Genomic DNA, 12401 nt, shown 5'->3' on the forward strand with positions numbered 1-12401 from the left:
CTGTGGCTTTCCCCCCTTGGTGTCCATACATTTTTTCTCTACATCTGTGTCTCAACTTCTGCCCTGCAAACCGGTTCATCTGTACCATTTTTCTAAATTCCACATACATGCATTAATATACAATATTTCTTTTTCTCTTTCTGACTTACCTCACTGTGTATGACAGTCTCTAGATCCATCCATGTCTCAACAAATGACTCAATTTCGTTCCTTTTTATGGCTGAGTAATATTCCACTGTATATACGTACCACAATTTCTTTATCTATTCGTCTGTCGATGGGCATTTAGGTTGCTTCCATGACCTGGCTATTGTAAATAGTGCTGCAGTGAACACTGGGGTGCATGTGTCTTTTTGAATTATGGTTTTCTCTGGGCATATGCCCAGTAGTGGGACTGATGGATCATATGGTAATTCTATTTTTAGTTTTTTAAGGAACCTCCATACTGTTCTCCATAGTGGCTGTATCAATTAACATTCCCACCAACAGTGCAAGAGGGTTCCCTTTTCTCCACACCCTCTCCAACATTTGTTGTTTGTAGATTTTCTGATGATCCCCGTTCTAACTGGTGTGAGGTGATACCTCTTTGTAGTTTTGATTTGCATTTCTCTAATAATTAGTGATGTTGAGCAGCTTTTCACGTGCTTCTTGGCCATCTGTATGTCTTCTTTGGAGAAATGTCTATTTAAGTCATCTGTCCATTTTTGGATTGGGTTGTTTGTTTCTTTAGTATTGAGCTGCATGAGCTGTTTATGTATTTTGGAGATTAATCCTTTGTCCATTGATTTGTTTGCAAATATTTTCTCCCATTCTGAGGGTGACAGTATTCTTATTCTCAAAACTTCTATTCTCAAAACTTATTCTCAAAACTTATAGGTGATCTATAAACACAGAAGTTCAGCTGAGGTGTAGTGGCCCGTATAAGGGATCAGCTGAGGTCCCAGAGAGTGGGGCTGCCAGATTTGCCCTGGGGGAGGTGTGGGTGGCTTCTCTGAGGAGGGAGCACCTGCAGGAGGAAGTGCAAACAGCCACAACCGCCTGTACGCAGAAATGTCCAGCCTCCAAGATGGGCTTTTGCGCAATTGACAAATAGGAGGGTGAGGTGCAGGGCGAGTTTTGTTCCTTCTGTGACTGAGAGTTCCCAGATATCTACTTATAGCTCACGGTGGCATTTCTAAAGCAGGATGGTCCTTCTCTTGGTGGGAAAACTGGGTCTCAGCTCAGGAGGAAGCAGGTGGTATCTTCGGCTGCCTGATGGCAGGGCAGGAGCCAGTGAGGGTGTGCAATGGTCCTTCCCCTCCGTGACTCACTGAGGCTGTGGGCATGGAGTGGCCCCAGCGTGACTGTCCCCGCCTGCTTCTGGCTTCCTCCTGAGAGCCCACGAGTCTCTGATGAATGCCCGCTGAGCAGTCACACCTTTCACTCCACAGTGAGTAGTAGCTGAAGTGGGCGGCTGAGTGAGCCATCCCTCCCCGTGACTCAGAAAACATTTTCTGATCTGACCTCTGCTAGTGTGAGTCCTGCCTAATCTGAGCTCAGGTGGAAGGCAGGTTAACCATTTGATGACTTTCCGTGGGTGAAGTAGCCTCTTTAAAGAGGAAGGGATCACCGGAAAAGCCTGGTGTTCCATACGTACGTGGCTTTTGTACTTTGGTCCCTAACATCCAAATGCCACCTGTATACTCTGTTCCTGGTGGGAGGAGCCAGAGGCAGCCGGCCCTTTGGATATTCACTAGGTAGGAGGCGGCTGAGAGCTGCAGGGGACCCGCCCCCAGTCTACCTCTAGGAGCTGCATCATTTTTTCCTTAATTAAATTAAACTTTTTATTTTGAGATTATCATAGATTCTTGCACAGCCATCAGAAATGAGTTGGACACATCCCATGTTCTCTTTACTCAGTTTCTCCCGATGGTGGCATCTTACAAAGCTACGCACTGATGTAATGATTTCATTGGCATTGGTACAATCAAGATACAGAGTGTTTGGTGTCCCTTTTGAATTCGGGGACCTGTAGGGTGCGACTGGCTGTGTCTGCACATCCCTGGGTCCCAGACCCAGTGCACGTCTCCCAGGAAACCCCTCTCCTCCCTCTTTATTTCTGCTGTGTCCTCCTCTCGTGGTCCTGGCACTCTTCCCCAGTGCGTGCGCCTTCTCTCCCTGGCTGTGGGATGACAGTCCTGTTTCCTTCCTCCTACTCAGGGTGCAGCCTGGAGGCCTCTTTGGCATTTTCTCTTTCCCTTCAAGTTGTCCCTGCCGTTCCCACCAGCCGGGTCTTCTGCCATGCCTGTGGCATCGAGCAGTCCCAAGGGTGTTAACAGAAGATGTGCCGGGTGCCTGTCCATGGTCCTCCACAGCTCACGTGTGGCTCTGTAGTGCCTCCCTCACTGCCCACCTTTCTTGTTCCTTCCCAGACTCTCTCTCCCCACCCACGGCCACTGTCATGGTGCCTAGCCCGGGGCTCTGTTCCTCGGCGCCCCTGTGTCGGACCGGGCCCTCTTCCTGTCCAGGGCGCCTGGCAGGGCTGCCAAGTCACAGGTTCCCGTGAGCTGCAGTTGGGAGATCAGAGGCTGTGTGCTTCACTGAAGATTGACCTTGGATGACGATGCCTTCTCATCTCTGAGGGGCTTCCATTTGAATCCCCTCAGTTAGTCATGGGGTGCATGGCCGATGTGGGGAAAGCATGTCAGACTCACACCAGGTGCATGGGCAGCCGGTGTGTGAGAGAGGTTACCTCTGAGAATGCTGGTCCTTTAAAAACCTGACGCATCTTTTCCTGGCTGTGTGCTGGGGTCAGGGGACTGCCACAGGGTGGTGCCCATGGGGACAGCGGGAGTCATGGGGCTCAGGGCGGGGAGCTCTCAGGAAGGATTTGCATGTCCCATGGTGGTGGTGGCTCATGTTTCCCCTGGTGTGCAGGTGGCTCCCTGGCGTCTGCTTTGTGCTCACCCTGTGGGCTGAGAGAGGCACCCACTGGGGAGCAGGTGCTGGGGCCACAGGACACGCTGGGCCCACACCTGGTCTGAGACAGACACCAGGTGAAGGGGCAGGACATGGGAGGAGGAGCCGTGCTGGGTCTTGTGGGTTTTGTGTCTTTTTAAATAACAGTTTTTCGAGATAGCATTCACACACCACAGAACTCACCCATATGAAGTGTACAATTTAATGGCTTTTACTTTATTCACAGAGCTGTGCAGCCTTCACCTCTGTCTAATACCAGAACATTCCATCAGCGCAAAGGGCCTGCAGTCCCCTGCCCCAGTCCCTGACACTAGGAATCCACTCTCTGTGTCTGTGGATCTGCCTGTTCTGGATGTTTCCCATCAGTGGAATCACACACTGTGTGTCCTTCTGTGTCTGGCTTCTCTCACTGAGCATCATGTTCTCAGGGTCCATCCACGTTGTTCTGAGTGTCAGGGCTTCACCCCTTTGCATAGCTGAGTGATGCTCCCGTGTGCGTGGCCCAGGCTGTGGGGTCTCGAGGCCCCTGGAGAGGCTTTCGTTTGGCTTGGTCCTGGGGTGGGGTGACGCCAGTTGCACTGATACGGTGCTAACAGGACCCCTTGCTGGAGTGGGAGACAGTTGGAAGGCTGGGGGCGCCGCTCTCCTTGGCCTTTGAGACCACCAGGTGGAGGCCGTGCTGCCGCTTGTCGCTCAGGAAACGAGGGCAAGTCCTTCTCCAGCTGTGCCCCCTTGGAAGGGCTTCCTCCATCCCTGGGCTTTCCCTCCCTTGCTGTCACAGCCTTGGCCTCAGGCTAGACTGCTCTGTGGCAGTAAAGCATTTTCTTTGGTGAGGGCGAGAAAAGTTGTGGTGAACTTTTGGTCGTCGCGTTCCCCCATCCCACTGGGATCACTCCACGATGGCCCCTCCACGCACACACCCGACGTCAGGCACTCAGCACTTGCAGTGGCTCCTTGGGTGGCTGGGCAGCCTCTTAAAGGTGGGCTAGTTTGGATTGAAGCAACTGAAATGGTCTTGTCACCCCTGGAACCCCAGTGGTGCCCCATCTTCCTGTGGACATACCTATGCCTGTCCTGCAGAAGGACGGCTGCCTGGACAACAGGACATCCCAGCCCGTCCTGGCTCTGTGCAGACTGGCTTCCGTGAGCTGCGGACCCAGGCGTGGAGCTCAGGTTCAGGGTCAGGTCTGGAAACGCTCCTGCAGGTTCGGCAGTAGGTGAGGGAGCACACAAGCCACGTGTGTGCCCTTGTGGGAGCCATGTGACAAGTCAGAAGGAGGAGGCGAGGTACGTTTTCATAGCATTGTACATAACTGAGTATAGCCCAGACACGACGTTTTCAACATGCCATTTAAAGAATTACTGAAGGGCAGTGTTACTTTGTGGTTGCACGCACACCTTGTCTTAGAAATACGTGTGCATCTTGTGCTCACAGCACACGCCACTGGAGTGGGCCAGCGCGCACAATTGCCCCTCATCCAGGTGGCCAGGGGCTGCTGTGGGCACAGTGAGGCTTTAGACCCCTCTCCCTCTTGGCGGCTCCTTCCTTGGACCCTGGTCATTGGGGCCCCTTTGTGCACAGCGTGTCCCACCCACCCGGGTCAGGGCCACGGGCCCACTGTGTCTGTGGCTGGGGATCCATGGGCCTGCTCCCTCTTCTCTCTTCCTCCTCCAGCTGGACTTTGGCCTCATGGGGTCCCAGCAGCCCCTTCCTGTTTTCCCATGTTGACTGCTCTTGCAGTGCCAGTCTCGTGGGCAGGGTTTTGCGATGCTCAGTCCCGAGACCAGCCTAGTTTGTCAGCCTGGCCCTGTGGGGAGAGGGCCGGATGGGCGGTGGGAGGAGAGCCTTCTTCCTGGCTCTCTCCTTTACATCGTTTTACCAGGCGGTTCCCATCCTTGGCCTGGCTTGTCCTCAGGTATGGTCCTGGGACCAGGCAGCACCCCCTTGCTGGGGACCTGTGGATGTCCAGGGCTGACTGTGGACGAGACCCGTATGATGCTCCACAGCCAGTCTCTCTGCCACCCCCGCCCCTGTGTGAAATGCACTCATTTTCAAGTGAAAACCTGTTCACTTCTTGAGTACTCAGGCCCACCGCAGGTGCTGGCCCTCCCCCTCCCCCTTCACCCTCTGCTCCCTCTCCCTGGTGAGTAGGTTCTCCCCAGTGGGGCTGCAGGCTGAGAGATGCTCCCCAGCGGGGCCGCAAGCTGAGAGGTGAGGCTGAATGCCTTCACTGGGCCTCAGGGCCCTCTGCTCACCCGCTTGGCTTGCCTCCCAGATGGAGAGCCTTCTGTGGATTTTCCACTCCTCCAGCCAGGTCTCTGCTCTCAAAGCCCGGCCACTAGGAGAGGCAGAGAGACAGCTGGCAGACCTCCCTCCGTGTTCCATCTCCTGTGCCTTTGACTCTTCCCGCTGTGCTTCTCCACTTTGGGAAGCAGTGCGTGCATCCCACCCTGGCCGCTCTGTCCCACTTGCCTTGGTCCCCACCCCAGGGCTCCAGAGGTGTGCAGAGCCTCGGGGAAGAAGGCAGCTAACCCCAGCCTGCAGGCAGTGTCCCCTGCAGCCTGCTGGGGAGTGGGGACCGCGGGCAGAGTCCCAGGGTGCTGCCCCTTGGCACCTCCTGGGCACTCGTGCCCTCAGCAGATGGTGATAGAGCAAGAGTCCCTGCTGGCTTCAGGCTGGTAGTTCTCTGAGTGGGGCCCCAGGCCAGTAGCCTCCCTACCAGCTGGAACTGCTTAGGAATGCGGGTTCCTGGGTCCAGACCTGCTGATTCTGAAACTTTGCGGATGGGCCCCAGAACTCCACACTGAACAGGGATTATGATGCTCGTCCCAGTGTGATGCCCCTGCCTTGGAGGCCCCCTGGGTCCCGGCGTCTTCCTGCTGCAGGTGGGAAGAGGACGGAGTCCACGTCTTGTCTCCTCCCTAGTCTCTGCCCCCACCTCTTGCCGTGTCCTCCAGGGACGACGTCTCCAGATGTCATGCCCCTGTCACCATGAACCAGCCTATGTGCTCAGGGGTGGGCTCTGCCCTGGCAGCGAGCACCCAGGAGGCCTCCTGTCCAGGCTCCTCATGCCGGGCACAGGGCTTGCGGGGACAAGCAGGGACAGAGGCATGCCTGCGGGCGTCCAGGTGGAGTTCCTGTTCCCACACCTGTCCTCACGATCAAGGAGGAGGCAGCGGCCTGCTGAGTGGGACAGCCAGACTCCCCAGCCCCGTGGGCGGCCCCCACCCTCACCTGAGCTGGGCAGGGGTGGGGAGCAGACAGGACGGGCTTGGTGGCAGCTCAGGCCTGATGACAGCCCCCGGCTTGCGCACAGCGTGCTTTTTCAAGTGGGAACGGTTGTGCTTATTGCAGCTCTTTTCCCAGCACTCCAGAGTGAGGCCACCAACTCTGTGGTGAGCAGCATTCCACTAAGCCTCTGTGCAGCTTCCTGCGGAGGCTCTGAGGCTGTCAGTGAGAAGGGCCTGGGTTAGTCAGTGACTCAGCAAGCAGCCAGCAGCGGGCCGGGGCTGTGGCTGGGATGGGGAGGCCGGGCGTCCTGTGCAGCGAGACCAGGGCTGGCCTCAAACCCCGGAGTTCCAGGGCTCCCCCGGGAGAGGAGGTGTGGGTGCTCCTAAGTGCGGGCTTCCTCAGGGCTGTTCTCAGTCGGACCTTTCTGGATTGGCTTCTGGCGTCGCTCTGTTCTGAAGGCCTGTGAAGCAGAAGAGGCCACAGCTGAGAAGCTGTGAGAGCTTCTGAATCATCGATGGTGATCAGGGCATCTTAAATCATACGACTCAGGACAGTCACTGGAAGCTGGCCAGTTCCTAAAGCAGCATCCTGAGATTGTAGGAGGCACATCATAAACTGTTTCCTTCCTTTCGTTCTGGTTTTAAAGCTTGGGAAAGCTTGAGTTCATCTCATCACAGATGAGACCACATTCCAGGCCCCTGTCTTCCCAGGTCTGTGTGATGCGGCCTGAGACGCGGTGGCTCGGCCAGGGCTGCGGCCCACGTGCCGTGAGGGCCCCTGCCGCCCCTGCAGGAGGAGCATCTCTGGGGCACGTCCAGCCTCCTGAGGGGGCCGAGGGAGGGAGTGCAGTCCGAGCCAGCACGGGGCTGCCACGTGGCGCACGCTCAGGCACACGCACGTGCTCACGGGGTCCTTCCAGAGCACGCACGCTGTTTAGTCACTCCACAGTGGTGACCAGAATGAAACTCTCCTGGGTGCTGTCATGTCCTCCCATGGATCTAAGACTTGTTCTTACAGACCGTGCTCGCAGGGTAGGGTATCAGCCTAAACACAGACATGAATTTAGGAGCTTGAGATGACGCACACTGATGACCTCCCGTGGTTTCTGAGGGCAGGGATTCAGAGTAGGCGGGCCAGGGGATTCTGGCCAAGGGTTCCTCAGGAGGCTGCAGTAAGGGCTTCAGCTGGGGCTGCCCCATCCAAAGGCCAAACCAGGTGGGATGCCTGGCTTCCAGGAGGCCCCTCCCGTGGCTCCTCTGCACATGGGCCCCACAGGGCTGCTGAGGCTCCTCAGTGCGCGGGGGCCGGCTCCCCTCAGGAGGAGTGTGATGCGGGAGAGTGTTGGTGGAAAGTTCTAGACCCTCCTCCTCATCCTGTGGCTACCTCAGTGCCTTGTACACTGTGCTCTGTGCGTTTGTCTCTGAGCAGACCCTGCGGGAAGCATGGCGTCTTCTCTGCTTTCAGTGGGTACAGGAGCTCAGGGAATTCAGGGCTGCCAGGACTGTCTGTCTGGACTCACTGAATGTTGTGGACCAGAAACAGAGTCCGTCGGCCACATGAGTGTCTTAGATGCTCAGTATTTTCCTACTGAGGTGGAGGTGATTTTAACAATACCTCGCATTTCCTCCTATAGACTGTGTTGTGGTTTTTTGTTTGTTTTTTGCCGTGCCGTGCAGCTCGTGGGATCTTAACTCCCCAACCAGGGATTGAGCCTGGGCCCTTGGCAGTGAAAGCACAGAGTCCTAACCACTGGACCACCAGGGAAGTCCCTGTTGCTGTTGTTGATAGCTGTTTTGAGGTGTAATTCCCACACTCTTCACCTCATCCACCTAAAGCGTACCGTTCCCCGCTTTGTAGTGTATTCATTGAGTGCAGTTGTCACTACTACCAATTTTAAAACGTTCCATCACCCCGAGAGGAAACCCCATACCCATTAGCATCCCTCCCATCCCCTTCCCAAGCCCCTGACAACCAGGAACCCACTCTCTGTCTCTGTGCACTTGCCTGTTCTGGACGTTTCCCATCAATGGAATCACACACCCTGTGTATCCTCTGTCTGGCTTCTCTCACTGAGCATCGTGTTCTCAGGATCCATCCATGTTGTAGCGAGTGTCAGTGCTTCACTCTTTTTCGTGGATAGATAATATTTCAGTGTGTGGAGGGACACATTTGTTTATTCGTTCATCTGCTGATGGACATTTGGGTGGTTTCCACCTTTTGGCGGTTGTGAATCACGCCTCTGTGAACATTAATGTTCGGGTTTTTGGTGTGGTTTTTTTTCTTTTTTTGGCTGAATTGGGTCTTCATTGCTACCCACGGGCTTTCGCTAGTTGGGTGTGTGGGCTCTAGTGTTTGTTGCAGTGCACGGGCTTCTCATCGCAGTGGCTTCTCTTGTTGCAGAGCACAGGCTCTAGGCACGTGGGCTTCAGTAGTTGCAGCACGCAGGCTCTGTAGTTGTGGTGCATGGGCTTCATTGCTCCGTGGCATGTGGGATCTTCCCAGACCAGGGCTCGAACCTGTGTCCCCTGCATTGGTAGGCGGATTCATAACCACTGCACCACCAGGGAAGCCCAATGTTCAGGTTTTGTGTGGACAAATATTCTCATTTCTCTTGGGCAGACACACAGGAGAGGAATTGCTGGGTCATTTGCTAACTGTTTAACCTTTGAGGAGCTGCCAGACTGTTTTCCAAACCCAGCTGTCCTCACTGTTTTCTGCCATTTGCCAGGAGACCTTGGGGCTGATTGTTCCCATCAGTGGTTCTTCTCCAGGGTTTCTGGGTCAGCAGTGGCGCTGAAGCTTCGGATCAGTTCCCCCGTGTCGGGAACCACTGGTCTGCAGGGCTGTCCTGTGCTGGACTGCACAGACAGCACGTGCTCCATCTCCTGCCCCCGGCCTTGTCTAAGTAATATGTGTTCAATGGATATTTACTGCTCCATCCTTGGTAAGTTGGAGGATATTATTAAGAACGATAGAATATTGGTTTTTTCCTTTGCCTTAAAAAATAAGATTCTGGGCAAAAGGTCACATACCATAATTCTATTTACAAACGTCCAGAATGGGCAAATCCACAGAAACAGACAGTGGATTATTGTTGTCAGGGGCTGGGGAGGGGATTGGGGCGCATCTGCTAATGGGGTGATGGGATGTTCTGGAACTAGATAGAGGGGATGTTTGCCCAGCTCTGAATGTATTAAAACCCACTGAACTGTATACTTGAAGAGGGTCCCATTCTGTGTGAATTATAGCTCAGTAGGGCTGCTGTTGCAAAGATAAGGCTTAGGACACAAAGGGTGTTTCCGGAGTTGTTTGACCTGTTAGGACCACTGCGCCATGGGGGCCCCTATCCTGGGAACTTCCAGGCATCCGTGCCCTGGCCCATAGGGGCTCTGCCAGCGTTGTTGTTCTCCACTGTGAAGCGTGGAAATGGTGGCCTGGTCTGAGAGGGGCAGTCGCTGTCCCGGGGAAGGGCTGGCAGCTCTGGGTCTGACAATCTCACCTCCGGCTTCAGCCTGTGCTCTTCGCGGGCCCTCCTCTGGCTGTGCATCCTCCTCGAAGCCCCTCCTCACCATGATAGGAACCTTCACTGGCGGGGCAGAAGTGCAGTCTAGAGTTACAGACCGTCCACACGATGTGTAATCCTCACTTGTTTTGTGCCGGGTCTTGGGTTAGCTGGCCGCCAAGACCCTGGCGAAAGGCCAGAGCAAACCCCAATGTGCTCCTTGGGGAAAGTGGCGAGGCCAGCCCACCGGGTGCAGTGAGGCCAGGAGAACGCCACCATGGCTGAGAAGGAGGACTGCTGCTCACCTGCTCCCGGTGGTTGCACGAGTGGTGTTTCCCCATTTTACAGATGGAGACCAAGGCCTGCGGTGGTTCAGGGACTCAGAGGCAGACCTGTGGCTTCCAGGCTGCAGGAGCGCCCGGGGGAAGTCCTGGGGCAGGAGGGTCGGGGACTTCGAGTCCGTCCCGGTCCCTTCCCCGCAGCCCGCTGGGCAGGAGGGCGCTGCAGGAACAGGCGCTCCCGGAGCCAGCGTGTCCCACGTGGCAGGACATGGCCCCAGCGGTGTGGGTGGAGCTCTCTGGTAGGTCCCGCGAGTCGAGTAGTCCCGGGGGCTGCAGCACCCGCCTCCTCTGATTGTCCCCATCACCGGAGCAGGGAGGGACAGCTCTGAACCCTGTCCAGGACGTTTAAACCCCACGATGCTGCTCACGAAATCATTGAGACCATACGGTGAGTGTGGTGCCTGCTGGCGCGGGGCCTCGGGGTGGGTCAGTCCTGAGTTCCCAGCAGCCCCCAGCCGTGCAGTCCCCCATTCCTCCATGCTGATCTGCGTCAGCGTCACCAGCATCGAGGAGGCTTGGGAAGCGGGGCTGTGGATTCAGGGGTCAAGTCCTCTGAGTGTGACCCAGGACAGGTCTTGGTGCTTCATGAGCTGGCTTCCTGTGGAAGAGGCTGGAAATCCTGAGTGGCCAGCTTCCCGAGGGACCACTCCCCTCTCCCCTCATCACCTTGGTTTACTCTTCTCCCGTAGGGTTTGGTGTGACCTTTGGGTTTGGGTCACTCTTCCCTCTGTGCACCTGCCCAGTGCTGTGGCGAGGAGGTCGGGTGCCCGGGAGGCTGACCCGGGCGAGATCTGGGAGGAGGGCCGCCTGCTGTGTTCTAGTGGGCTGTCTCCTCATGTGGGACCTGAGGGTCTGTGACGGCCTCCAGAGTGCCCTTGGGGGCCCATGCACAGAATCCTGTGACTGCTCTTGGCTTTAGAATGTTTCACATGTGTGACCATGGCCCTGGCATCTCGCTGCATTGTGCCTTAAAATCCTTAGCTGTGTAGCCACTGCCTGGGCCACACGCCATTATATCTGCTTGGACCTGGGGTGGCCGGGCTGGCAGCAGCACAAAAGGCTGTTTGGTACATAGGTGTGGTGCTCCCCCCTCTCCGTCCTGTCCTTCCTGTGAGAGGCGAGCATGTATCAGTTTCTTCTGTATTGTTTCAGATTATATGTATATATATATTACTGTAGTATATTAGTATAAAATCTATCGTAGCATTCTCCAGAGAAACAGACCCAGTGATGTCTGTGTATATGAGATTAATTTAAGCAGCTGAGTCACACGACTTCAGGCTGGCGAGTCTGAAATATGCAGGACAGGCCAAGAGAGACAGACCCAGGGAAGAGTTGATGTTGTAGCTCAAGTCTAAAGGCAGTCTGGAGGCAGAATTTTATATATACACATACAGATTAACTCCATATAATATAGTACAGAGGGGTCCTGTGTAGTTTACCCAACTTTCTCCAATGGTGACATCACACATAACTGTAATAGCAAAACCAGAAAATGGACATTGGCATAATCTACAGACTTTATTCACTGTGCATGTGTGGTCACGCGTATGCACGCATGCATTCTTGTAACCTCCACCTCTGACAAGACATGGATCGGTTTCATCACGACAATATTTTTATCCCTCTTAAATACATAAATACAGATATCCTGGAGATGGCAAGTGTTGTGAACTTAGGGAAGTAGTGTACTAAGGTATTCATCAGAGAAGAGCTGGTGTCCCGTCTAGGTTGTCACCATCACTTCCTGATGTGAATCCCAATTACTCCTTTGGTTTTTCCTAGTGTTAACAAATCCCTGACATGAGGTGGATCTTTGACTTTACGTAGCATCACTAGATGACCTGTAGTGCGCAGACGTGTGCCGGGCCAGCTCCTGGGCCTCTCTTTGTTTTGAGGGTGATGGGACAACAACACCACACTGAAGGTTGCCCAGATCTCCCCCAAACCGAGATTACCCCCAACCCCTGTTTTGAACCACATCAAATGTATTTATTTAATACTTTGACGCATGCTTTGTGTGTGTGTGTGTGTGTGTGTGTGTGGTACGCGGGCCTCTCACTGTTGTGGCCTCTCCCATTGCGGAGCACAGGCTCCAGACACGCAGGCTCAGCGGCCATGGCTCACGGGCCTATCCACTCCACAGCATGTGGGATCTTCCCAGACTGGGGCACGAACGCGCGTCCCCTGCATCGGCAGGTGGACTCTCAACCACTGTGCCACCAGGGAAGCCCTTTGCTTTTGGTTTTGATCTTCTTTTGAAATATTGTTTTTCTCTTTTTCCCTGCTCTCCACATAGGAGGAAAAGAGACGTAGAGTTACATCCAGAGAACGGTAAGAATAATAAAGCTTTTTGTCCTGTGCAATA

At 54.8% G+C, this 12401-nt stretch overlaps 1 long non-coding RNA gene across 1 annotated transcript in view; it reads left to right on the forward strand.

The window, feature by feature from the left end:
- The window catches only part of LOC137220001 (uncharacterized), a 41377-nt gene that overhangs the window by 3141 nt on the left and 25835 nt on the right, over positions 1 to 12401 (forward strand). The window contains exon 2 of the long non-coding RNA XR_010941406.1: positions 12333 to 12367. This is a non-coding gene — a long non-coding RNA (uncharacterized lncRNA). The remainder of the gene's footprint in view (positions 1 to 12332; positions 12368 to 12401) is intronic.

Source organism: Pseudorca crassidens, chromosome 2, assembly GCF_039906515.1.
Source record: "Pseudorca crassidens isolate mPseCra1 chromosome 2, mPseCra1.hap1, whole genome shotgun sequence".
NCBI classification, from domain to species: domain Eukaryota; kingdom Metazoa; phylum Chordata; class Mammalia; order Artiodactyla; family Delphinidae; genus Pseudorca; species Pseudorca crassidens.